A 26177-nucleotide genomic window follows, 5' to 3' on the forward strand; every position below is an offset into this window, starting at 1 on the left:
GTGTCTCCTTCTTTCTGTGGAACAGACAGCATTCAAGTGCCAAGTGGTGAGGTCTCCAGGGCTATTCCTATGTAGAGCCTTGCCTTCGGTGGTTAAGGATCAAGACTGCCTCTGGGAGCGCCCTCCATATGCCAGCCTGCATTTCATTTCATCCTCCCGACAACCTGAAAAACAGGTCACCACCACCTCATTTTAGGGATGAGCAACTAGGGTCGAAGGGCTAAGTGACAGGCTAGTAAGTAGCAGGATTGGGAACAAACACAACTTGTCTGAGTCCAGGTCTCACTATGACTAGGGATGTGGTTGAAAGTTGAAAAACTGGTTCTGAAGAAGTAATGATGCCTTTGCACAGAGATGTGTCTTTCAGGGGTGTTTTCTTTGGCCTTATAATTTCAAAACAGCTAATAATTGTTGTCTTTATTTGATCATTAAATCCATCACTGTAAAACAATTTATGAACCATTAGTCTTATTTGTAATGGGCATAAGACATTAGCTTCACACTTGAAAACTAAACAAGTATCTCAATGCCCTTTAAGGCTATTTCTATTTTCTTTGTTAAAATGGAAGTCATATGTTCACTTGGTAAGATGTTTAACAAACTTTGAGTTAAATGTCCATCTAGGGTGATTTTCTCCATACATTTCTCTTTTTATTCTCGGAAACTATTTGAGCCGATTCCTATTGTCCCATGAAAAGTGAAACCACCTTTTTGAACTTCAGGAGAAAAAAGCAATTCCTGTATCACTTTCCATTTTCTATTTAGGACCAGTCAAATACATTTGTGTATTTTAGGACATTAAATATAACCTGCTCTGGGTCCAAGTTTTGTAACAAAACTGAAATCCCAGGGACTTTGCCATTCACCTACAGCATAGAGTTTTAGTTCCGTTACATCTTGTGTCAAGTTAGAGTTCTCCAGATTTGCATTCTTCCTTTCACATACCCCCTTCCAAGACAAATCCATTTGGCTGGGAAGTAGATGAGCTACTGATTTGAGTAGCTTAAGAAATAACGTGAGCTTATTTGTATTTTGAGGTGTGTGCATGTGCACATGTATGTTTTATTCTCTGGCTCATTATAAAAGATGAGTTCCTGAAATTAGATTTCTGGAAAAGCTCAGAGATATTAATGGAATAGATGTATTCAAGCTCAGTTGTAGAAACCCAGCCATTGAAGCCCACGAGAGTAGATGGGCCACCTTAGAGATTCCTTGGTGAAATTTTAGAGAAAACAACCAGGTAGGGCAGGGATGCAGAAATCTGAGATTATGGAAAATATCTGCATGAGTGATTTAGAGATGCTTTCGCTAAATCTTATTACAAAACATAAGTGTATGTTGATCTTCAATTTCTTCAATGGTCAACATCTCTTTAATTGCTCCCTTTAAAAAGTCTACAGAGTATCATTGAAATATTGGTTAGTATTCATATATTATAATACATGGTAATTTTATGCTGGGAAGGCATCTACCCTAAGAGATAATGATCCAAAACCTCTAAAAGTTATACCAAGGAAAACAAGTCCTTTGTTGGTCTGTATTGTCACTTAACTTAGAAGTACCAAACATGGGTTATTGTACACATCATTTGACTTTGAATGGTATGCTAGTAATTGTTTATTCAGGTAATGTATTAGACCTCTCATGCTTTTACTCGTCAGGGAAACAATGCAACAAATTAATAGAGTATTGCCTCAGGGCACAGTTTCCAGATGAGTTATGTTTAAGCTGAAAAGTAATAGGTTCAATAATCACCTCTTTTTCCTCTTCTTCATGTGATCCTAGCAATAGAAACAGAAGGTAGATAAGACAGAAAAACTAATTAAGGAGGAACAGTCATGATGTCCTCTTTCAATGTGCTTTTCATATTTTCCAGAAATAAACATGGTGACCCTCAGAACTACATAATTTGCATGAATTAGAAACAAATTTATACCATCTGATGCTGGACTTCTAGTCCTCACCTCTGCTGACCTTTTGCAATACTGAGAAGCTTATTATGGCTCTGAAATATTCAATCTGGAGAAAATCCTGATTATGTCCCTCTGAAAATTCATCTGTGTTGCTTGGTATACTTGAGCTTAAGATGTCAGTTTTTTTTTTTTAACTGAAAGCATAGACAGTTTATCAAATGGTGTTATGGAGTTTCAGAAAAGAAATTGATTTCCCACAGAGAGTCAAATTTGGTCCAGGAATGAATTCAGCACATTGGCTTTTTAAAGGAAATGCTTGGCTGTATCCATTTGGGAATCTCCTTAAGCAATAAATTTGATGATTTAGGCATGTACTTTCCAGTGTGTCTACTGTGTTGGATAATGTTGAGTTATCTCTGATTAAGGGGAACATGCTTCGTTATGCTAAGTTGCTTTCATCATTATTCATTTTTTAGCTGCTTTAATGTATTCTCCTGATATTCTCACATTAATAATAAGAGTCAACTTGGATTTTGCCAAACATTTTTGGAAGGTTCCTAAGAACATTCCTCTTTCACTTTTTCTCTGCCCCTTCTTACCCTACTAAAGACTATACAATATTATGTCCTTAGAAGGAAAAATGGACTCAAAAACCTTTCATCTTGTTTTATCGAGGTAAGAACAAGAATTTAAGGGACTAGCCAGGGCTTGATGTATGAAAACTTTAAGTAAGTATAATTTTGTATGTATGAAAACGTTAAGTAATGGGAAGAATACAATTTTACCCTACTTCAGTCTTGTTCTTATATATAATATGTAAGCACATGGGGCTTGGGATCTTGAAGATCTCCGTATGAATCCTGGCTCTGCAACGTATTGTCTTCATGTTTCTGGTTATATTATAAAATGTACTTACCTTTAGCTTCTCCATCTGTGAAATAAGATTAATAACATCCATATCATTGTTTTGTTTCAAGAATTTGCTGTGGAAAATATAGATGAAGCACTTAGTAATATCTGACATGTATTAATTAATCAAAAGTGGATGTTTTCTTTTCAAATTTCATGTATAAAATTGATACACTTCCTAAATAGGCTATTTTATAAGAAATTCATTCAGTATGACTTGCTGTGACCATATTACTCAGGATTGTGATAGTGATTGTTATGATAGATGAAATAAGTAGGTTATAAATAAATAGATGAAATTCATGCACTTTCCAGACCAACCTGACATTATAGAGGAAAAATGTTAGTGTTGATTCAGCTAGAACTGGCTTAAGATTTTACTTCTAAGATATTAAACCTGTTTGACCAAGAGAAATTTAATTAAACTCTTTTCTTGGTTTCTTTAATTTAATTGGACATAAAAGATAAAGCTATATAAAGGTAAAAGAACTGTTTTGAAGGCAATGTATGTTAAATACTTAAACTAGTGTTTGGGACTTCATATAGAACTCAGTTAATGTCAATATCCTTTCAATATATCCACTCAGTCTTCAGTGGAACTAGTACACAGTCCTACAAATGATGATCCCTGAAATATTTTACTTATCTTTCACATTGGTCTCATCATTGGACTTCATCTATTGCTTTAAGCGCATCTGTCCACCAGAATGTTATTCTGTCTCCCAAACCTGTCTTCATGCCCAATGTGAAGATACTCTCTCCTTTGTCAGGAGCCAGACAAAAGCTTTCCTGACTGCCAATGGAATGGATGAGTCCTCTTCCATACCACCATGTCTCCACCATAACTTGAACACATTGCAAATTAGCACTTGCAACACTTTTGTCCCCTTATTCATTTGTGTATATGCTTCTCTCTTTAAGACTAACTGCACTCCTTGGAGGCCAGGATCATATCTTGTCTAGTTTTGTTTTGTCTGTTTGTTCATCTGTTTTGTTACCAGTGCTTGGCACAGAGTAAACATTCAATTTTTTGTTGAGTTGGTTGAGTGGGTTGAGTGGGTGGGTGGATGGATGGATGGATGGATGGATAAGAGAAATAAACATATTGTTGGATAAATGACCCCAAAAGCTTCTTCTAGAGTACCTAAAAATTAGCTAAGTGGAACAAGGAATGCTGCCTCCCATTAGCAGTGGTTATACACAAACTCAATTTTCATGGGATACCAAGCTCTCAACTGCCAAGATCTCCAGGTGGCAGGTAGCATCCTTTCCCAGCTCACCCCTGACCAGGTTCTACCTGAGTTCAGACTTTGTTTCCAAGCTGTCCATGAAACCCACAAGGCCATGCCCACTCTTGCTCTATAAAGAAAGGACAGTGAACTTTGCTGGAGGCTTACTGTTAAAATCTAGCACTCCTAGTGCATCCAGCTGCACCTCATCCCTAGGATGCCTCTCGGGGGATGCTGAGAGAATGAGGGAGGGACTGCATTCACCTGCCAACACTTCTTCCTGGACATGAGTTCCAGGCTGTATCAAGTGATGCTGTTGGTGCTTTCTCCAGGTTCCTTTCAGGACAGAAAGTTGATTTGACAAAAGCATTAAGTCTATTAAGTGATAATTAAAGAATGTAGGGTCTATTAATTGAAGAGTTTGTAAATGCAGGCAGATAACCATACCAAAAAGCCTAGGCTCAGAATAAACACTAGACTAGGACAGAAATTTCAGCACTGGAATTCATAAAACATAAGGTCCTAGAGCTAAGCCCTCAAGAGAATAAAACACACCTGATTATATCTTTATGCACATATATATTTAAAAAAAGATATGAGGCAACTCACAAGTTCACCTATAAGAAGATAGAAAAATATAAGAGAAAATCAGGGGCAGGGAAAGTACAGACTTCCTGAAAGGTTAGTCTAGGGGAAATGAGAATGAAGTAGGCCACAAGATCAGAGGTGGTTAATGCAAGTGTGTCTCAGATTTGGCTCAAGCTTCACAAACATTCTCAGTGGAAGAATCTGGTCAAAAAAGAGTTTTTGCCCTACATTTATATGTTAGAAATAGCACTGAGAAGAAAAGAAGACCTCTTTGTCCTCCATGGCTTCCACATAACCAAAAGAAACACTGAGAAGTGATTTTGTGGGGGAGGGAGGAAAGAGGAAAAACTGAACTTACTGAATTATTCTATAGATGTAAACAGGAGAATCTGAGGTCCTATCGTCTTGAGCTGGATGCTAAATATCATCTCTGAATTTTTTAATAAGAACGCATAGCAATATTAATAATGCTATTTAGTGTCTCCTGCAGGCTAACTGCTGTTCGGAATTTTGTCATGTATTCCTTAAACAATGCTCTGTAGTGGATAAAATATGCACTTGAGAAAATTGAGAAGTCCAGTGACTTCAATGCCTAGCAAGCAGATGTACACAGATTTGTAAAACTCCCAAGCCTCCTTACTTAACGATCATATCATACTGCTTCCAGATAGACCCGTCTGAACATCTAAAGATTGATTTGCCAGAAGTCTTCTATTGCAGAGCATGATGTGTTTGGGTTTAACCAGAAATTTACACAGGAGGAGAATCTATTAGCTATGGTAAAGCTCCAAAGCCAGCAATCTGACTGTCCCGGATGATAACTCTAACACAGGACTTGAGAGGCACCGTCTGTTCAGACTTGTTTGTTTGTTCTAGAATAAGCTGGTGAGAACATCTCTGTTCATTTTTATCCACTATATATTGTAGCACTGGGGTAATGAGTGTGATTGGGTTGATACTGGAATTGGGCATTACAACAGACAAAATGCGACAAGCATCGTTATACCAAAATCATTTCATAAGGTTCCCACAGATAAGGAGGAGAGTGGAACCAAATCCACAGTGGAACCACCAACATGAGCTGTGGACACACCTTGCATCTCGTCACAGGGCTCTCTTCCAAAAAGAGATCAAGCTCAGTGTTGTTTTGTTAATAAGATCTGACAGAATTATTGCCTAGGGTGCTATATAAACACTGATTTTACTCTTTTAAAACAATTAAAAAGTCATCAAAAGACTTTAAGCATCAGTTATAATTATATACACTATAGTACTCTTAGAAATACGATTTACCAGTTTAATTGATCTCAGAACTAAGAAAGGTGAAAATGAAAATACACAGTAATTTCTTAGGATATGATTTTACAGTTCTCAGAATTTGTGTTTCCAAAACAAACTTATCTTTCATTGTTAGTACTTTTAAATAAATACAATAATGGATTTATGTCCTCTCATTCTGTTTTGAGTTAGCCTCAAAAAAATGTTCCAGTGTCACTTATATTTCATCTCTATTACATGTTTTACAATTACTGGGCTTAATTATTTTCAAAATTATTATTAAATTTATTATAATATTATTGACTATGTTCCTTATGCTGTACATTACATCCCCATGACTTAATTTATTTTGTAAGTGGAAGTTTGTACCTCTTAATCCCTTAGTTTGCCTGCCCCCCTCCCCACCCTGACCTGCCTCTGGTAACTAACAGTTTGTTTCTTACATCTATGAGTCTGTTTCTGTTTTGCTTATTTGTTTTGTTTTTTAGATTCCACATATAAGTGAAATCATATGGTATTTGTCTTTTCAGGCTTATTTCACTTAGCATAATAACCTCCAGATCCATCCATGTTGTCACAAATGGCAAGATGTCAATCTTTTTTTATGGCTGAGTAATGTTCCATAGTGTACATATACCACATCTTCTTTATCAGTGCATCCATTGATGGATACTTAGGTTGCTTCCATATGTAGACTATTATAAATAATGCTTCAATGAACATAGGTATGCATATATCTCTTTGAATTGGTGTTTTTGTTTGCTTTGGATAAATACCCAGAAGTAGAATTTCTGGATTGTATGGTAGTTCTATTTTTATTTTTATTTTTTTTTGTAATTGAATTTACCAATTTACATTCCTTCCCAAAATGCAAAGTATAAGAAAGTGGCCCATGTAGCAAAAGTCTTTTGCATGTAGGTATCCCGTTTTCCCAGCACCATTTATTAAAAATTATAAAAAATAGATCCCCATTCTTGCCTCCTTTGTCATAGATTAATTGACCATACATACGTGGATCTATTTCTGGGTTCCCAATGCTGCTCCACTGATCTATGTGTCTGTTTTCACACTAGTACTATACTGTTTTGATAACTATAGCTTTGTAGTATAGTTTGAGATCAGGAAGTGTGATGCCTCCAGCTTTGTTCTTCTTTCTCACAATTTCTTTGGCTCTTTGGGGTCTTTTGTGGTTCCATACAAATTTTAGAACTCTTTGTTCTAGTTGTGTGAAAAATACCATAGGTATTTTGTTGGCAATTGCATTGAATCTATAGATTGTTTTGGGTGGTATGGACAATATTCAGCAATATTCAACAATATTCTTCCAATTCATGAGCACAGTAATCTCTCTCCTTTTATTTGTGTCATCTTCAATTTCTTTCATCAAGAGTCTTAAAGTTCTTAGAGTACAGGTCTCTCACCTCCTTGGTTAAATTTAGGGGCTTACTGGTGGTGGATATTGAGGAGGGCACATTCTGCATGGAGCACTGGGTGTTATGCACAAACAATGAATCATGGAACACTTCATCTAGAACTAATGATGTAATGTATGGGGATTAACATAAGAATAAAAAAAAATTTAGGGGCTTAATTCTTATGTCACCTTTGAGGTATCTGGGGCAGAGAGAGGTCAGGAAACCTGGTGAAGGTCCCACAGGGAAAAACAGATAAAGATCTCTCTGGTTCCAAAGTCTGCTCTCTCCCCATACTCCATATTCTTCTGTCCTGTGAATTCATTCACATTTTCCAGAGCAAGTAAATACTAGCATCTTCTTCTGAAATTGTAAGTCCCGTGAGATTTGGGATCAGGAGGCTTCTTCACAAAAGCCAAGTTCTCAGATTTTTACATGGAAACATCCCAGCATTAGGTTTGTGATATCTTATTGCTCACTAAGGATCATCTTTCATTGCAGAAGCCAAAAGTTGGAACCTCAGGCCAGGAAGGTGTCCGTTAGAGGCTGATATACTTTTTGTCCTTGACTCCTGCCTTCTTTGATTTGAGGCATTTGCCGGGTATACTATTCAATTTACTTTCTCAGAGCTGTGCAGGTGATTGACACGGAGCCAAGTTTGCTGGGTGTCCTGGACTGTGTTTGCTGGCTGAGTCCTGTATTATCCTCTTTTTTTCCTATCTCAATTTCCTTTCTCCTCCTTTCTCAAGCTGCTTCCCTTTAGTGAAGCTCTCAGTAAAACAACCTCTTCTTTGCTCTCTTTGGTTTCATCAAGTTCAAATATTGTATTTTCTAATTATTTCATGTTGTCCCTTTCATCTCCATGCTCCTAAAACAATGTGTACACTTCTAGTCCTGCATTCACCATATAGTGTCAGAATGATCTCCTTACCAGTGCTTCCCTTTAACCTGCTTTATGCATTCTCATATCCCCACCCTGTAGACATTAAAAATATATTTGTCTATTCTTTGTTAAGAATATGAATTCCTTAAAAACAGAAGTCATATTTACTTATTTTGTACCCTATCTTTTCCTTAGCTGGTACTTGGATATCTAAGATAGTAATTTGGAGTTTATCCCTGAAGTATCTAGAAATCTCTTGACCTGGATGGAATGGAAATTAATCCTGGAGGTAATTAGCCAGGAAACAAAAGGAAGGGAAAGGGAGAAGGTGGGAAGGGGGAGAGAGGAAAAAGAAGGAGAGGAGAGGAATAAAAGAAATAAAAAGATTGCAAGAATATTGTCATAATCACATAGCTATCAATTATTGGGTTCTTGCTAGGTTATTTGTCACAGTATACAGGACAGTAGCTCATTCAGTGTTCTCGGTCACTGCGTGTGACTTAAGTACTACTTTACAGATGTAAAAACTAAGCCTCGCATTCAGTAACTGGCCTAAAATGACCCAGCCAGTGGCCAAATTGTGATTAGATAGTTCAATACCACTCTGTTCAAGAGTAGCTAGTGTGTGCCTACATATGCCCTGCATAATCTGAATACTGCATGATTCTCCCACAGTAGAGGATAAGAAGTTAACCTCCTTAATGCTGATGAGAAGTTCATCATTCATAGTCTGATGAGAAGTTGCATTCATACCCTGATAACATGGGTTTCATATGCGAATTTTTTTATCTGGTCTCAGCTCTGCATTCTCTTTTCTGATTTTCATCCTCTTTGAAAATTTCTGTTCAGTTTAAATATTTGCATAAGGAGTCTCAGGCCATTCTGAAACCATACCAAGTATAAAACAAAATAGGATAATTTGGTTCTGTTTCAGGATAATATGAGGTAGGATAAATAAATATCACATGATTTGGCCCCAGGAGGAAGCACTGTATGATGTCATAGGTTTCTGAATCAGACGGCACCTGTGAACCAGCTAAAGGCTGGTTTTGCAACTTGCTGTGTGTCTTTGGGTAAATTAACTCCTCAGCGTCCCATTTATGAACTTGGCAAGGAGTACAAAAACGGAAAGCACTTAGCACAGTGTTATACATCTAAGAGATGCTCAGTAAGTGACAGTTGCTATTATTTACAATAAATGGAAATATAAAATATAAAACTTCTTTAAATATAAGATATGATTATTACTTCGGTTAGAAAGAGGCTATGAGTTCCAAGTGGCAGGGAAATTGCTTAACAAAATGTAGAGAAGGGAGCTCCCAGCCCCTTGGCAGCAGGACTGGTGGACATCGGTGCTGGAAGCTCATTTCACTGAAATGGGGGGGGAGGGGGCGCCTGCGCATCTGCAGCCCATGGATCGTCAGGTACGTGGGCCTTTACCAAGTGTCCAGGCAGTCAGCCCTCAGGGCCAATGTGTTACTTTGCGAAGCTGAAATTTGAAGAATTTAATTTACTGTGCGCCAGACACTGTTTTAAGGGTTTCACAAATGTCTTAATCCTTATGACAGTGCTAGGAGAGAGGTGATATTATTAGCCCAAATTTATAGCCGTTGAAACAGGCACAGAGAGGTTCAGTAACTTGACTAAGATCAGTAAATGGTGGAGTTGGGACTTGAAACCAGGCAGTAGGAATTGTTTTCATTACAATAAATGAATAACATATCATAATAATTTTTATGTCACCTGGATAAGTTATGTTATGTTCAGAGGATGAAACACGAAAATTAGAAACAGAAGAACTTGACTGATGTTTAACTTTGTGTCTTTGGCCACAAACGGACCTTGATTTCCTCATCCATTAAATGGGGATGATAAAAATGAATGACCTGGGATGCCTGGGTGACTCAGTCAGTTGATCGGCTGCCTTCAGCTCAGATCATGATCTCAGGATCCTGGGATGGAGTCCCGCATTGGGCTCCCTGCTCAGCGGGGAGTCTGCTTCTCCCTCTGCCTGCCTCTCCCCGTGCTTGTGCTCTCTCTCTCTCTGACAAATGAATAAATAAAGTCTCTAAAAAAAAATGAATAACCTTACAAGGGTGTTAGGAAGATAATGTATTCAAAGATGTTTTGTGAATTGTGACACGCTGTACAAAGGGAAGAATTACTTACTGCTTCTAATTTAGGCTTATATTATTCCAAGGTGTTTGTGCACGTGTGTGTGTGTGCGCACGCGCTGCAGATTCAAATCTGCATTGTACAAACTTGTAGCAACATTGTACACGTTCCTTTTTTTCCTTTTTGAAATGTTTGTTGTTTGCTCTACAGTTGGGAAACATCCTTGTGATGTAAAGTCATATAAAATTCATACCAGACAGACTTGATTGTGATGACTGAAAGAAACCACTTGGGTTTATTATTATGCAGTACGTACATCGTCATGAGAAACTTCTCTGTTGTTCTGCTGAATATGGCACATTTATGCATTTTATGTTACTGCTGAAATGTGTAGTGTCAGGCCTTTTTGTTAGAGAATCAGTACCTGTTATCAGAGTTATGAGAGCATTCATTTGAGACTTTTATAAATATTTAGACCATGGAACCAAAACCAAACTCTGCTCAAACTCTGTGTCCAGATTTAGTAAATAGAACTTAATTTTATAAAGATATAGGGAAGCCCCAATTAACTTAATTCTTGCATCTAAATAAAGAACCTGAATTCAATTTAATTATTTTAATCCATTCTAATCAATAGGTTGGTGATCTTTAAGAAAGTGAGTTTTAGCTTTGCTGATATAACTGTTCTTCTTTTTTTTTTTTTTGGTAAATGTTCTTATTGAAAGATACCCTTGTTCATTTAAACACACTTCCGGTTGCTTTTTGCCAGATAATACTGACTTTTCTCTCTCTTACCTCCCCCTTTGCTCTATTTGAGTGACATAGCATAATGGATAATTAGTTATTTTTGTTAGTTGGTAGTTTTGAGGGGAACTACATAGGATATCTACCAACTTGCATGTAGACAGTGGAAAAATTATAACTGCTCCTAATCATCTCTCTGAACCCGTATCAGCTTCTCTAGGCTGTGGATCTTAAATATGGAAATGCCTTTCCAGTACAGAATATATGGAAGGAACACATATTGGATTCCACATGTTATATTTATGTTTATGTCTCTCTTCAAAACAAATTCTGTTTTGGGGTGGCTGGGTGTCTCAGCTGGTTAAGTGTCTGCCTTCAGCTCAGGTCATGAGCTCAGGGTCCTGGGATTGAGCCCCCAGTTGGGCTCTCTGCTCAGCAGGGAGTCTGCTTCTCCCTCTTCCTCTGCCCTTACCACCCCCACCCCCACTCATGCTCTCTCTCTCTACCTCAAATAAATAAAATATTAAAAAAAAAGAGAGAGAACCCAAAGAATATTCACAAAGAGGCAACCAGGAATGCCGAGATGAATTTATTAATAGATGCAAAATTCGTTCAGTATCCATTGGGTAATAATCAATTGCATATTCACCAAAACCATTTGCATTTCTGTGGATAAAAATAATTTGCATTACTGTCCATTTTCTACAATTTGCAGAATTGAAAATAACTCCGTGAACTGCTCAGATAACCCAGAAGGGTACACTAGACAGGACACTTGGGAGTCTTCATGTCCTTCGTAAATTCTTTCCCAATTTCTCCTGATACTCTGTTCCTTAAATATGAATCGAGTGCCTGGCCAGGCATTATGTCACAATTAACTACAGAAGAAAAACCTGCCACCATAGAGTTTAAAACCATTTTGAAACAGAGAAACAGAGAGACACAAATAAATATCTAATTACACACTGTGGTAAGTGCTATAAAGGAAAGGTGCAAGGTGAAAGGTGAAAAATTATAACAAGAGGAGCAACAAGGGAGGTTTGAGGAAGGATATCGGAGCCATGTTTAGGATTACCCAGAGCCGGCTGTGCAGAGACAGAGAGGGCAACATCCCAGCTTCACAGACTACTTAAATCAATACTATTTGATGGTCCCCCATTTTTAAATCCTCTTCAATTCATCTTTTATCTCCTTTTCTCCCAAGCAGTGAATTGTTGATGTCACCAATATTTCTTTATTCTTAAAATGTCTTCAACTTTCTAATTGTGTAGCTTTTTTGTTGTTGTTGTTGTTGTTGTTGTTAACTTCTGGGTCAGCATTTATTCAAAAAATTTGTGATCATGACCACCCACATAGTAAGAAACACATTGTTCCTTCTGCCCTCCGTATGCAAAAACTAAAATAGTTATTTCATAAAGTAACACCCTTAATACAAGGGATATTCTTCAGCTATTTTCTGTTTTGTTTTTCTTTCCTGTTTTATTTCATTCTAAAGATGCCAGTCTCATGACCCGCTTGATTGATTTCATAAGCCAAATGGGCAGCCATCTAAAATTTGAAAGGTACTGCTCTAAAACCAGAAGTTTTATTTACTTAGCTTTAGTATCTCTGTCGTACAATGTCTTATTAAAAAGTGGCAAATGAAACAGAAACGCCTTTAGAATCCTATCCTGAACTCTGTCCTCTGGTTCAGGGATTGAGAATCTCTTGATCCTTTTTCTGTGAAGGTCCAGCCTGGATTTCCAAACCAAACATTCAAGTACATGTCACAGTTCTATACCCTGAGACCAAATATCTAAACTTAGCTTTAGTTCCCAAGTGTTCCATGTTTATTCAAATGCTTGTGCGTTTGGACATGCCTTTCCGGTCTCCCGTACCCTCTCTACCTGTTATTCCTCTGGACAACTCCTACTCCATCCTTGGAGTTCCAGCCCAGAAGACTCTCCCAGCAAGACCTGGGGGTCCCTCTCTGATGCTTGTTCTGCCCTATTATAATAGCTATGGCCCTAAGGACCACCTTAATTTTGTACCTAAATGTCTGTGGGCAAGTTGTCTCCCTGCTAAGAATTTAAGATTCCTGAGGGCAAGAATCAAATCTATCTCCTACTATCATGGGAGAGTGGGGTGGGATGAAGGCCTCTTGGTCCAACACTCACATGATCAAAGAGCTTCAAAAGATATCATCCTCAACTAGGAAGTTCTATATACAGCCTCAGAAATACACTAAGAGAACTAAAAGATGCTCATTTGTATCTGTAGATCTTTGTTTTTTTACTAGGTCATATGGCCTATAATGTGCTATAAATTCATTTTTTTCATGTATTCCATCATTATCTACAAATAGCACAGGCGTATTGTATTATGTTTTCACATTTTTCACTTCTAAAATGTAAAGACTTAAAATGTACCAGTTTTGGCATTATTCTCTTCTTGTTTCTTCATTTTTGAAAATAGATGTGGGAGCTTAAAAATAGAAGTGGGCTGTACCACTATTCAGCTCTTAACGGGGTGACCATGGATATTGTTGAGCAAATGAATGAATGATACATAGATCACATCAGTCTGATATTGGGCAGGACAAGTAGGGCTTGGGGCAAGAATTAAAAAATTGTCAATAATAATTTTCACCCTTCTATGATGGCATTTCTATGTGTAGAAGCCATGATTCGACCTCCTGGACCAAGGTTTCTTGTGTGACATGGCTAACTTCCAACTGTGCCTATTATTTTAAAATGAGCATAGATAATGCTTGGCAATTGTATTTATGACTAGCTCATGTTAACCAACCAAAAAAAAAAAACCTTCATGGAAGTAATATTTTACTCATCGGTTTTGTCAAATAGCAGATTCATCCTGCTGGTCTTGACGAAGAATGGATTGATCAGGCTGAAATGTAATTTAAAAAGTTGTTACTCTAATAGCTTAGTACAGTCTACGGCCATCCCACCCTGAATGCGCCCAATCTCATCTAATCGCTTAGTACAGTCTTTGTAATTCCGTATACAAGAGAAAATACATATGTAAATTGATGCTAGTCTTTTAAAAAAATGTATAGAGATCAAAAGTCCCAGAATCTACTAAATTACACAGTTTCTATAATATGTAGTTAGAGTTTGAATTGTCTCCCATCTAAAGGCAATACAAACTCTGGCTGTGGAGCGAGTTTCAGCTTTGTCATATGGATGATGCCCCTCAGTCAGACAATGAATACTGAAACCAAGTGAGACATGCTTCAACATTCCCCCTACCGCCCCCCCCAATTTTTTTTTTCACATTAGTCATAAAGCTAAAATGATTTAGGACAGAATGACATCTGAAAGTCATACTTTAATATTGCCTTTTTAATAAAATTTGTAGCTGATGGTCCTAAATGCACATTCCCTGACCTTAGAGAGATTATTTTAATGGAATCCTGTATATTTATGCTAACAGTAGCTCAAAACATCAACTCAGCCTGACTTTAAATAATGCAGTATGTGACCATTTGCAAATGTTTTTAAGGGTAAGTGAGTGTTTGATATTTTGGCAGAAACTCTCACACACACACTCACCACACCAAAAATTCATTAATTTGCATGCATTAAACAAAAGAAACTGTCAACTACAAGCTTGGTTCTTGCCCCAAAGCTATCATTGGAATCTACTTAATATCTTTTCCACCTGGTTAGATGATCAACTATGAGACTGCCTGGGCCAGCCAGGTTTCTTCTCTCTCCTTCTGACTTCAGCCAAAACACATTTACAGGTTCATGATCTTGTTTCGCTGGAGCCGTGATGGTAAGGGACATTTTCAGGGACTGAATTCGAGTGGATGTCTGTCAGACAGAAACTGGGTGTTGCTGGCTGGGAAGTCTTTAAGTAGCAAACTGCTAGCGCCCTCTAGTGTTACTTTCCCCGGGCACTCAGCCCGCACTGAAGCTTCTGCTCTAAGATGCTTGCAGAAAAGGAAACAGAATGGAACTCTTGGGTCCATCGATTTGATAATAAAGCATATGGGGTGTCTTTTTATGTTCTGCTACTCCATATCCGTAACTAGAAAATGACGGTATTCTGTGTCCACTTTTTTGGGGATTCTAATAAGAAAAACACACTCTTCACTCTGTCTCTGCTGGAAGTTAGAGAGGAAACCGGTTGTACCTGAAAGATGTAAAAGACAGACTCTGGGTCCAAAGAAATTTAATTGTAATTTTAAAAATTTCATTTATGTAATATATTTAGATAATGTTTTGAAACACACACTTAGCTCTTAGTGATCTATAGGCTAAATTCTCATTGTCAAATCATCACCCCATATTTCCTTCTTCTCTAACAACCATATTTCTCTACTATGTTCATCTATCAACCAAGAATCATACTGATGAAGTAGATTTAAATTTTTCCCTTTTTTAAATGAAAAATCACATTATGTGTAGTTATGCAACATGTTTTCATAAAAGATATTCCAAAATCAAGTGTGGTTTATTTTCAGGTATCTTATTGGAAATCACTTAAGGTATTTGTTATTAGGGGGTGTAGCTTCTAATGTGCTCATAGCAATAACATCCTTTTGAACAATTCAAACATTATGTTTTTTGGTTCTGTTCCAATATGGAACACCTTGATGGAACAAAATTTTGGTGATACCAGAGTTCACCTCATAGCCAATTTTGGACACCTGATGGTGGAAATGCCAATTCAGTGTTATTAAAATATTTAGATTAATTTAAAAAAATACATTAGAACAGTTATGTGACATCACAAAAGATCCATAAATGAAGTGAGTCATGGTCTTTTGCAGAAATGTATTTTGAATTTGTGCTACCCATGGCCATTTGATGTGAACTGTTGCTGGCTATTAATGATGTTCACAAAACTTTTATTTCATAAAAACCCAGAAATATCAAAGTTTGTTTATTTTATTTGAAAGGACTTAAAACTATTTTAAAACAGAGAAAACGGTTTTACTAAATAAGAAGCAACTTAGAAGCAACACAAGAAAAGTGACGTTCCATGAAAAATGTCGTGAACATTGTAGATAGGAAGATTTATATATATCTAACCCTGAAAGTAATTTCTAGAGACATTATTTTCTGGCTACCATGGATCAAGGAATAGTCTGGACTGAGAGATTTTAACAAATTGAACAACATACTGTTCGTTTTGGTTTTCTATATAATAACTCTGCCTTGAAAAATTTGAAAGAAGAAAACCTAAATGCTTTATAGGTATAGATATTGCTTCAAGGGATAGTGAAAGTTAAATATGAGATGGTGGCTTGAATGATGAGATCAAAATATTGTTCTGTTTTCTACAGAGAAAACAAATTATATGATACCATTAAAGTAATTAAACATCAAGCATTTGAACATTAAAGTAATATATAAAACTAAGGAGCCACTTTTAAATCTGTTTTTCTTTAAGAATTTTATTGACAGTTTGAGTGGTTATTCCCTCAACAAAAAGAAGTTTATCTAAATTAAAATTAATGACAAATTATAAGAACTATAAGAGATTATCCAATTCAGCATTGTTGTCAATCTAAGAAAATCTATGTGAAAATCTCAACTATAATAACCATTATTTTACAAAATGAAGGCGAGGAAAATTAAATGTTATGGAATAGACATAATATCTATGAAATATTTATGTGTTTATTTTATGACTCATCTAAACATTGCTGGTCTATCAACAGAACCCTGAGACATACACAGTAATAATTAACTAGCCATCTTTGATGTCTCACTGATTATCATTCATGAAAAACCCATAGCTTTACCCTTTTTCAATTTTACTGTCATGGAGGTTTATTCATCAAGGTGGGAAGGTAGAATATTTTATTTAATGGTTTATTAGCTTGATTTATAACCTTTTAAGTAGATTTGTGGTGTGAGAAGTCCCCATGTGTTTCCCTTGCTCCTGCTCTTGCAGGTGCTAGGGTTGACCTGCAGAGGGAGCTTCTGGGTAGGACCCCAAGGCAGGGGCACCAGCACCTGCTTGTCCCCACCGAGAATTCTGATTTGTCTGTGTATCAGTCAGGTCAGCTGCTGCAAGAGTGAGATGCAGGTCAGTTTTGTCAACTCACTGGATGTTCAGGGTTGTGAATCCTCTTATTCCTGAGAGAGTCATTCATGAGAACAGAGTTAGGATCTCAAACCTTCATAGATACTGGGTAAGATCCTGTGGTGAAGTCCTGTGATAGCTCCTCTTGTAATAAGACTACTCCTGGGAAGACATCCTAATTTAGTTTTAAATAAATTTTTTCCACGCATTTCATTGATTACTTGAACCAAGGTATGTCTCTTTTTAATAAAAGGATCCTCAATACAACTGCGTCAAAAAAAAAAAAATGTATATATGTACTCCACTTGTGCTAAGTGAAAAAATGAGATCCAACTTTTGTTGTTCCTTTTCAGGACTCCTTACACACCCTCAAGTGTGTCCCGATTTGGAGGGAAAGGTTGACTTTAATCTGAGGTTGAAGCAGAACATGAGGTATAGTCGTAGTATTTCATTTTAAGCAATTTGCAGGTATGACTGGAGGTAGAAATTCTGCCAGGTTATAGCTGTTGATTGGATGGCTTTCATCAAGACTAATTCTTTTACACTTGCATTGGATGCCTCCAAAAGAAACACATGTAAGAGTATTAACAAGAGAAGAATTTGGGCATGAGGTATGAGGGGAGCAAACACTACCCCGTTAGGAGGTTGGCGGCAACATCAAGCTCATTCTGACAGGTAAGCCCCTAAGCTATGAGGGTGAAGGCAGAACAAGCCAGTACTTCCCCAGACTGATTTGGGCACGCGGCAGTAACACATTACTTATGCCCTCAGGTGGTAATCCTTCCTGCCCTCCTTTTATTTATTTATTTTTTCAAGAAGACAAACATTTCATAATTCTCTTGCTTTTTCCTTTAGTCTTTTATCACTCTCTTCTACCCCACCCTCTTGGTGAATGATGAATCCAGATATTAACATTTTTGTCTTTGTTAATTTCATTTTTTATCATTGAAATTTTAGATTATGTGGCACGGGAGTTAAGAGCAAGGATGCTGGGACCACGATGGCTTTGTTCATACTTGGCTTTATCCCCTATTAGCTGGGTGGGTGGCCTAAATTTTTCTTGGACTCCACCTTCTCATCTCTAAAATGGGAGTACTGGGACGCCTGGGTGGCTCAGTAGGTTAAGCGTCTGTCTTCAGCTCAGGTCATGATCCCAGCGTCCTGGGATCGAGCCCCACATCAGGCTCCCTGCTCAGCGGGAAGCCTGCTTCTCCCTCTCCCTCTGCCTGCCACTCCCCCCTGCTTGTGATCTCTCTCTCTGACAAATAAATAAAATCTTTAAAAAAAATAAAATAAAATGGGAGTACTATTAATGCCACCTCATTAGGTTGTTGAGATTTGAGATAGGGCTATGAGGAAAACCAATAAAAATCCAACAGATACTTACTCTAGGTAGGTGACCAGGGAGGGTTCTCTAGGGAAATGGCATTTAATCTGGGCCCTAAAGGAATACAGAAGGGGCTAGTAGGAAATCTGTCCTGAGAGGCATTCATGTCACATTGCCTGATTTTTTTTCCCTATTAGAAAGTTAGTCACTGTGCTCCACAGTAATGCTAGTTATTAAGGTGCTTTTACGTATTGTATCTTTATACCATGTGTTCCTCGTCACAGTCCTGTGAGATTTAGATGAGGAAACAGGCTCAGAGAAGTTCATTGTTTTGCTCATGTGTTGTTTCTATGACATCACCATGACTCATCCTGGATGGCTCTCATGCAAATGCTTCTTGAAGCTCTGAGGGATGGTACCACCTTTACACTCCTCCCCACCGTCTCTTGCTCTAGACATCTTAGGATCTTGGATTTCCTACTTCCTAGAACCTGAAAGTCTTGCTCTTTTCAAAAGACTTAGCTAGTTGATCTCCACTCTCCTCTTCTCACCACCATGTATCTCTAACGAGATGTGTGGACAATCATAGACATGACTGGGGATGTCTGAAGTGTAGTTTTGGTTCATACGCACTCAACTCTCTCTTTCTTGCCCCATCATCTCTCCTATTAATTCCAAAAGCCATTTGTACCTGACCCTTTGGTCATTGTGCCCCATAATCTTAGCCAAAATGGATGATGGTCTCACTAGAAAAGGTGGGATTTCCAGAAAAATGCGGCTGTTGGCTGAATTCTTCACCACAAGAAAAACTTCTCTTGATTTAGACACGGGAAGGTTTTTCTTTCTTGTATCCTAAGAATGTACAGTGCTGAGAAATATGAAGAACTGCAACTTCAGGGGGGCATAATTGCTAATGACTAGAATTTGAAGTTCTTTTTAGCAGACAACAAGTTAAATCAGAATCAGCTATTATAATTAAAGTGGGAGAAGGAAGATAATTTGAAGAAATATTAAAAAATAAGAAAGTTTAATCTTGACTCTTGACATTTTCAAAGTGCTTGCTTAGTGTAAGTGGAAAACAAATGCTTTTTTTATTTAAATCTCTCTAGTTACAGCTAACAGTCATGTTCATAAAGTGAATCATAGGCTGAAGATCCAAATCATAAAAACTATTTCCTCATTTTTTTCTGACATATCCAACTCTACAGAAAATACAATAAGTCCTACCAAATATCAGTACCTCTCTTATAATCACATACATAATTTATCTGGCATCATCTTGAGAAGGGGATTTCATGTAAGTTAATTTCAGATATTAAGTCCATGCTATTTAGCCACTAATTTTTATTGTAAACGTTTTTCGGTCACAAATATAATGAGCACTTGTTAATTTTTTATGATGAAGTTCATCCTTCCTGCCATTTATTTTTTTTATTTTTATTTTTTTTTAAAGATTTTATTTATTTATTTGAGAGAGAGAGAATGAGAGAGAGAGCACATGAGAGGGGGGAGGGTCAGAGGGAGAAGCAGACTCCCTGCCAAGCAGGGAGCCTGATGTGGGACTCGATCCAGGGACTCCAGGATCATGACCTGAGCCGAAGGCAGTCGCTTAACCAACTGAACCACCCAGGCACCCCTCCTTCCTGCCATTTAGAAAAAGTTATCGAATGATATGAAATGTACAGCTATGAAGACTTTCTTTGATTACAATTGATGTTGGTAATCTTTATATATACTTATTTACCATTTTGATTTCCTTTTCTGTTGATTGCTAGTTTGAATCTTGCCTATTTTCTGTTAGGTTGATTGTCTTTATCGTATTTATTTGCATGCACTCTTTATATATTCTGGAAACCAATCATTTGTCTACATATGGATATATCTTCTTTTAGGCTGTGGCTTATTTTTTATTTTTGCCTTTGTAGCATTTGGTTATATAAATATTTTTAATTTTGATGCATTCAATTTGTCAGTCTTTTCTATTCTGATTTGTGCTTTTATGTCTTACTTAAAAAAATCCTTTTCTTTCTTTCTTTAGTTTGTAAACATATAGTCCAAAAATTTTCTTCTAACACTTTAAAGTAGTGGTTTTACATTAGATGTTCGATTAATCTGGAATTTATTTAATGAATAATTTGATATAAAGATCTAATTTTCTCTTTTCTAATATGGATTACCAAATTTTCTATCTTCTTGTCCTTATTGATTTATAATGCTATATCTGTCAAAAACCAGATATATTCTCCATTTAGTTTCATTACTCTATTTAGTTTCATTACTCTGTTGGTTTATATTTGTGTCAATATTACATTTCTCTAATTTGCTATAGGTTTATTGAATCCTGCTATATTATCATTTCTCAAACTTGTCTCATCACTTCACTGTTCAATATGGATTAGATTTGGCTTTTTAAAAAAACCCTGCTGAAATTAGTATGGCATTGGCTTTATAGATGAAGATATGGATAATTTATATCTTCATGATATTTTATCCTCCTATCTATTAACTTAGCATATATATCCTGCTAGTTAAAATAATGTTATATCTTTTATTAAAGTTTCTTAATTTTTCCCATAATGATTTTGAATATCTTGTTAGTTTTATGCCAAGGTTCTTTGTAACTTGTAATATTATTATAAAAATATGTTTTTAAAATTTTATTGTTTGATGGTAAATAGGACCACAGTTGATATTTTGGCTATACTGACCTTATATCTAGCAATCCTGTTAAACTCTGTTAGCTTTTTGTTTCTATATATTGCTTAGATTTTCTATAAGGATAAGCATGATGACTGAAAATAAGGACAGTTTTGTATCTTCCTTTTCAGTCTTTAGTTTTGTAGTTCATTTTCATTTCATTGGTTAGGGCCACCAGCCATATTGGCCTCCTTTATTATTTTAATGGGAATGCTTTTAACATTTTCCCATTAAGTAGTTGTCTTCTGAGCATTTGTTAGGTTAAAATGTTTCATATCACTATTTGTCAAGATGAAATCTTCTATAACTTTACTAATATTTCATCTGCTTGATCAATCAGTTTTTGGTTAAGGTCTGATAATATTTTCCCTTATGATGATGAATTTATTGATTTCTTTTTCTAAGACTCTTTTCCTCTATATTCAGAATTTGCTTTGTGGTTTTTTGTTTGTTTTTAAGTGTAAATTCAGGATTTTTTATCTTCATGATGTTCAGAGGTTCAGAATTTTTTATCTTCATGATAGACTGTTCTTTTTACTACTAAGTAGTGACTCTCATTATCCTGATAGTTGTTTTCCTTAAACTCTATACTGTCTGATATTTATATAGCTATACCAGCTTTTCAGTTTTCAGTTAATAAGATATAATTTTCAATACTCTACTTTCACCATTTAGTGTCCCTGTGTGTCTCATTTCTAGACACCATATTGGATTATTTTACTGTTGTTTTTAAATCAAATAGGAGAATCTTCTATTCTTAAAGTGGTGAAATTAGTTGGGTTACATTTGTGAATACAAACATTTTGATTTATTTTTTTCCATCTTATTTTGTACTTCCTATTTTTTATGCATTTTCTTTCTTATCTGTTATTGTGTTGATCAACTTTTCCTTATCCATCTTTGCCTGCTAAATGTTTTTCAGCAATATGTTCTACTTCAACCTTTCAGTAGTTTCTCTTTCATTTTAGGCATGCATACCTCTTCAAAGAAAATCTAATTTAGTAAATACCATGCCCTCTTCTTAAAAAAGCCTTAGAGTGCCTTAGTTTTAGCCTCATCACTGTTTAGTTTTTTGAGTTGTACTTTGTTTTTAAACTTCCCAAATTGGACACAATTCTTGCTGTTGCTGTACACAACGATGTGAACAGCTGTAAATTTATTTAATCTTTTGAAGATTTGTGTGTTTCTTCAATACGAGGATTCCATAATTTTTTCAATTCTGGGGAAATATCAGCCATTATGTGTTCAAATATTGTCTTTCTCATTCTATTCTCTTATTCTAGGATTCCTACTAGATGTGTGTTCATATGTCTTATTTATCTTTCACATATTTTAACCTAATTTGCATATTTTCCTTATTTTTATTTCACTATACTACAGTAAGCTGAATGCTTTGTGCATTTGCTTTTAGGTTTATCTTTTTTTTAAAAAAAGATTTGTTTAGGGCGCCTGGGTGGCTCAGTTGGTTAAGCGACTGCCTTCGGTTCAGGTCATGATCCTGGAGTCCCGGGATCGAGTCCCGCATCGAGCTCCCTGCTCGGCAGGGAGCCTGCTTCTCCCTCTGACCCTCCCCCCTCTCATGTGCTGTCACTCTCATTCTCTCTGTCTCAAATAAATAAATAAATAAAAAATCTTAAAAAAAAAAAAAAAGATTTGTTTATTTGACAGAGAGAGAGACAGCAAGAGAGGGAACACAGCAGGGGGAATGGGAGAGGGAGAAGCAGGCTTCCCACCGAGCACGGAGCCCGATGCAGGGCTCGATCCCAGGGTCCTGGGATCATGACCTGAGCGGAAGGCAGACGCTTAATGGCTGAGCCACCCAGGTGACCCTAGGTTTATCTTTTTTAATATCAGAGTTGTCTATAGATTTCTCTTTAATAATTTTTTGTTACATCCTACATGTTTTGATATGCGATTTTTAAAAAAATTGTATTTATTTATTTGAGAGAGAGCATGCCCAAGTGGGGGCAGGTGGCAGAAGGAGAGAGAAAGGCAGACTCCCCACTGGGCAGGGAGCCTAACATGTGGCTTGATCCCAGAACCCTGAGATCATGACCTGAGCCGAAGGCAGATGCTTAACGGACTGAGCCCAAGTGCCCTGATATGTGATGTTTTTTTATTATCATTTGATTCTAAGTATTCTCTGATTTTCATTACTTCTTATTTAGAAGTTTATGAATTTCCAAATATATTTATCTTTTTGTTAGTGTTCTAGTACAGGGTCAGTTATGTCTGTTATCTAGTTGTTGGTGCAGTGTTCTATATATGGCCTTTAGATTAATATTATTTTATAATTGGTATTGTTTCTATATTTATACCCTTGTTTTATTTTTGTCTGTCAATTCGTTCATTCAGGGAAGAATCTCCTATCATGATGAAAAATTTGTAATTTCCTTTTTCAAATTTTGTTCAGTGTTTTCTTTTTATATTTTGGGCCATATTATTAAATGCATACAAGTTTAAAATTGTATCTTAAGACTTGTCTAAGTATTCTCTACCCTCTTTACCACTAGTAATAATTTTACCTTGAAGTCTACTTTATTTCCCATTAAAATAGCGATCTATGATTTCTTTTAGTAGTATTTTCCTGTTAAACTTTTACATCCTTTAACTTTCAACATTTTGTTTCCTTATGTGTTAAATGTGTCTCTTATATATAATTTTGTTTTTGCTTTTTTATTTTATCTAGTCTGATCAACTTTTTTTTAGCTGTTAGTCTCTTTATATTATTATTGTCATTTTCATTCATTTATATTTTATAATTTCTCTTTTCCTATTACTTTATATTATCTTTTTCTCATGCTTTATCTTCTTATTTGCTTCATTCTGTGTCTTCCTTCAAGATTTTTTATTTTTAACTAATCTTTACACCCAACATGGGCCTCAAACTCACAATCCTGAGATGAAGAGTTGCACTCTCCACCAACTGAGCCAGCCAGGTGCCCCAAACCGTAGCTTCCTTCAACAGTTTGGAACTTAAAGTTTCTCTTCATTTTGTAGTTCTCTTGAAAATTGTAACATGCATATTTCAGTTCCCAGTGTTGAGAGCTACTAAATATCTTCAATCACCTCACAAACAAGGGCATTTGAAATGAATTACCCCCAGGCATCCTCTTCGAAATTGTTTTCTGTTTTTGTCCTCAGTCCTAGTCTATCTTGATTTTATTTTTACTCCATGAATTAATTATTATTGGCATTGTATATACTGCAGTTAGTGTCTGTTTCAGCATGCTCATGTACCATTTTTTCTCCCTCTTTCTTCCTTCATCTCGAACCTTAATTCTGGAATCATTTTCATTTTCCATGAAATAGTTTAGAATTTCATGTATTGAATAGGTACAGGAAATAAATACTTTCCTTATGAGTTTGCTGCAAAGGTTTATGATACACCCCAATTCCTAAAAAGTAGTTTTCCTTGATAGACAGTTGTGGGTTAACTGTTATTTTCTCTTTGTACTCTCCAAAATATACTACAATGTATAATCTCCCATTGTAACTATTGAGAATACAGCTGCCATTTTAATTGACCTCTTTTCGTTCCACTTTTGTTTTCTCTTTGTCATTGTTGCTTTGTAGTCCCTCTGTGATGTATCTAGGTATAGATTTCATTTTTATTCATTCTTTGTGAAGTTTTTTTTGTACTTTCTGTATTTGAGGATCATTGTCTTTCATCAGTTCTGGAAAATTTCCAGCCAATATATCATCAAAACTTACCTCTTCCCCTGATATCCTTTAAGAACTGTGAGAATATAGGTCAGAACTTTTCACTTTATTCTCCATGTTTCTTTACCATGTTTTTCTTTCTTTTTGCAGCATTTGATTTAATATACATTTACCTCTATTTCAGTTCATTAATTCTGCTCTTTTATCTATAGTCTGAGTTGTAACTTTAAATAGTTATTCACTTTATCTCCAGAAGTCCTATTTGGTTATTTTTCATATATGCTTGTTCAATTCTGAAATGTCTTGTTACTTAATACCTCCAAGAATTTTAGTTTATTCTTTTAAATATTAAACATGCCTATTATACTTTGTACCTGAAAATTCTAATATATGCAGCTCATCTAGCTCAGATTCTATATATGTTGCTTCTGCTGACTCTCATCCATGGTAGCTTATTTCCTCATGGGTTCGGTGATTTTTTTTTCCCATTGTGAGTTAATTTTCTTTTAAATTTTTCTGTGGTAAATTTTTGAAGCCTAGGTTTAAAGTGTGTTCCTCCATAGTGGTTTTACGTTTGCTTCTACTAGGCATCTAGGAGCATTACTAACCCAGGATTTTTTTGGGTTAATTTTTTAACCACATAGATTCTTATTAATCCAGCTTCCAAACCAATATGAGTAAAAACTATGGTCTCCTTTTTCTTTTTCCCAATCTTCCAGAGCCAGGGCTGAGTTTTGAACATATCCCACCCACTCCTCAGAAGTCAGAGTTTTTTCCTGGTTCATCTGTTGAGCAAGTAGCCATCTGGGGACCCTGGACTTATGTGAGATTCTCCAGTTCTCCAGTTTATTTTCCTTGGGCCTATAGTTTGGCCTTCTGTTACCAGAATGAACAGCTCAAATAAACAACAACAACAACAACAACACACACACACACAGAACCTCAGGCTACTAGCAGATACCTACACAGTAAATACCAGCTTCAAAACTCACTTCCCCCCCTTTTTTTATTATGTTATGTTAATCACCATACATTATATCATTAGTTTTTGATGTAGTGTCCATGATTCATTGTTTGCGTATAACACCCAGTGCTCCGTGCAGTACGTACCCTCTTTAATACCCATCACCAGGCTAACCCATCCCCCTACCCCTCTCCCCTCTAGAACCCTCAGTTTGTTTCTCAGAGTCCATAGTCTCTCATGGTTTGTCTCCCATTCCGATTTCCCCCCCTTCATTTTCCCCTTCCTACTATCTTCTTTTTTGTTTTAACATATAATGTATTATTTGTTTCAGAGGTACAGGTCTGTGATTCATCAGTCTTACACAATTCACAGTGCTCACCATAGCACATACCCTCCCCAGTGTCCATCACCCAGCC

The 26177-nt window shown here is 36.4% G+C and overlaps 1 protein-coding gene across 1 annotated transcript in view; it reads left to right on the forward strand.

The window, feature by feature from the left end:
* Nucleotides 1–26177, forward strand: part of ADAMTSL1 (ADAMTS like 1) — a 659580-nt gene that overhangs the window by 221254 nt on the left and 412149 nt on the right. The gene's annotated exons all lie outside the window — the stretch shown is intronic.

Source organism: Leptonychotes weddellii, chromosome 14 (genome assembly GCF_054177405.1).
Source record: "Leptonychotes weddellii isolate Sample4059 chromosome 14, ASM5417740v2, whole genome shotgun sequence".
NCBI lineage: Eukaryota > Metazoa > Chordata > Mammalia > Carnivora > Phocidae > Leptonychotes > Leptonychotes weddellii.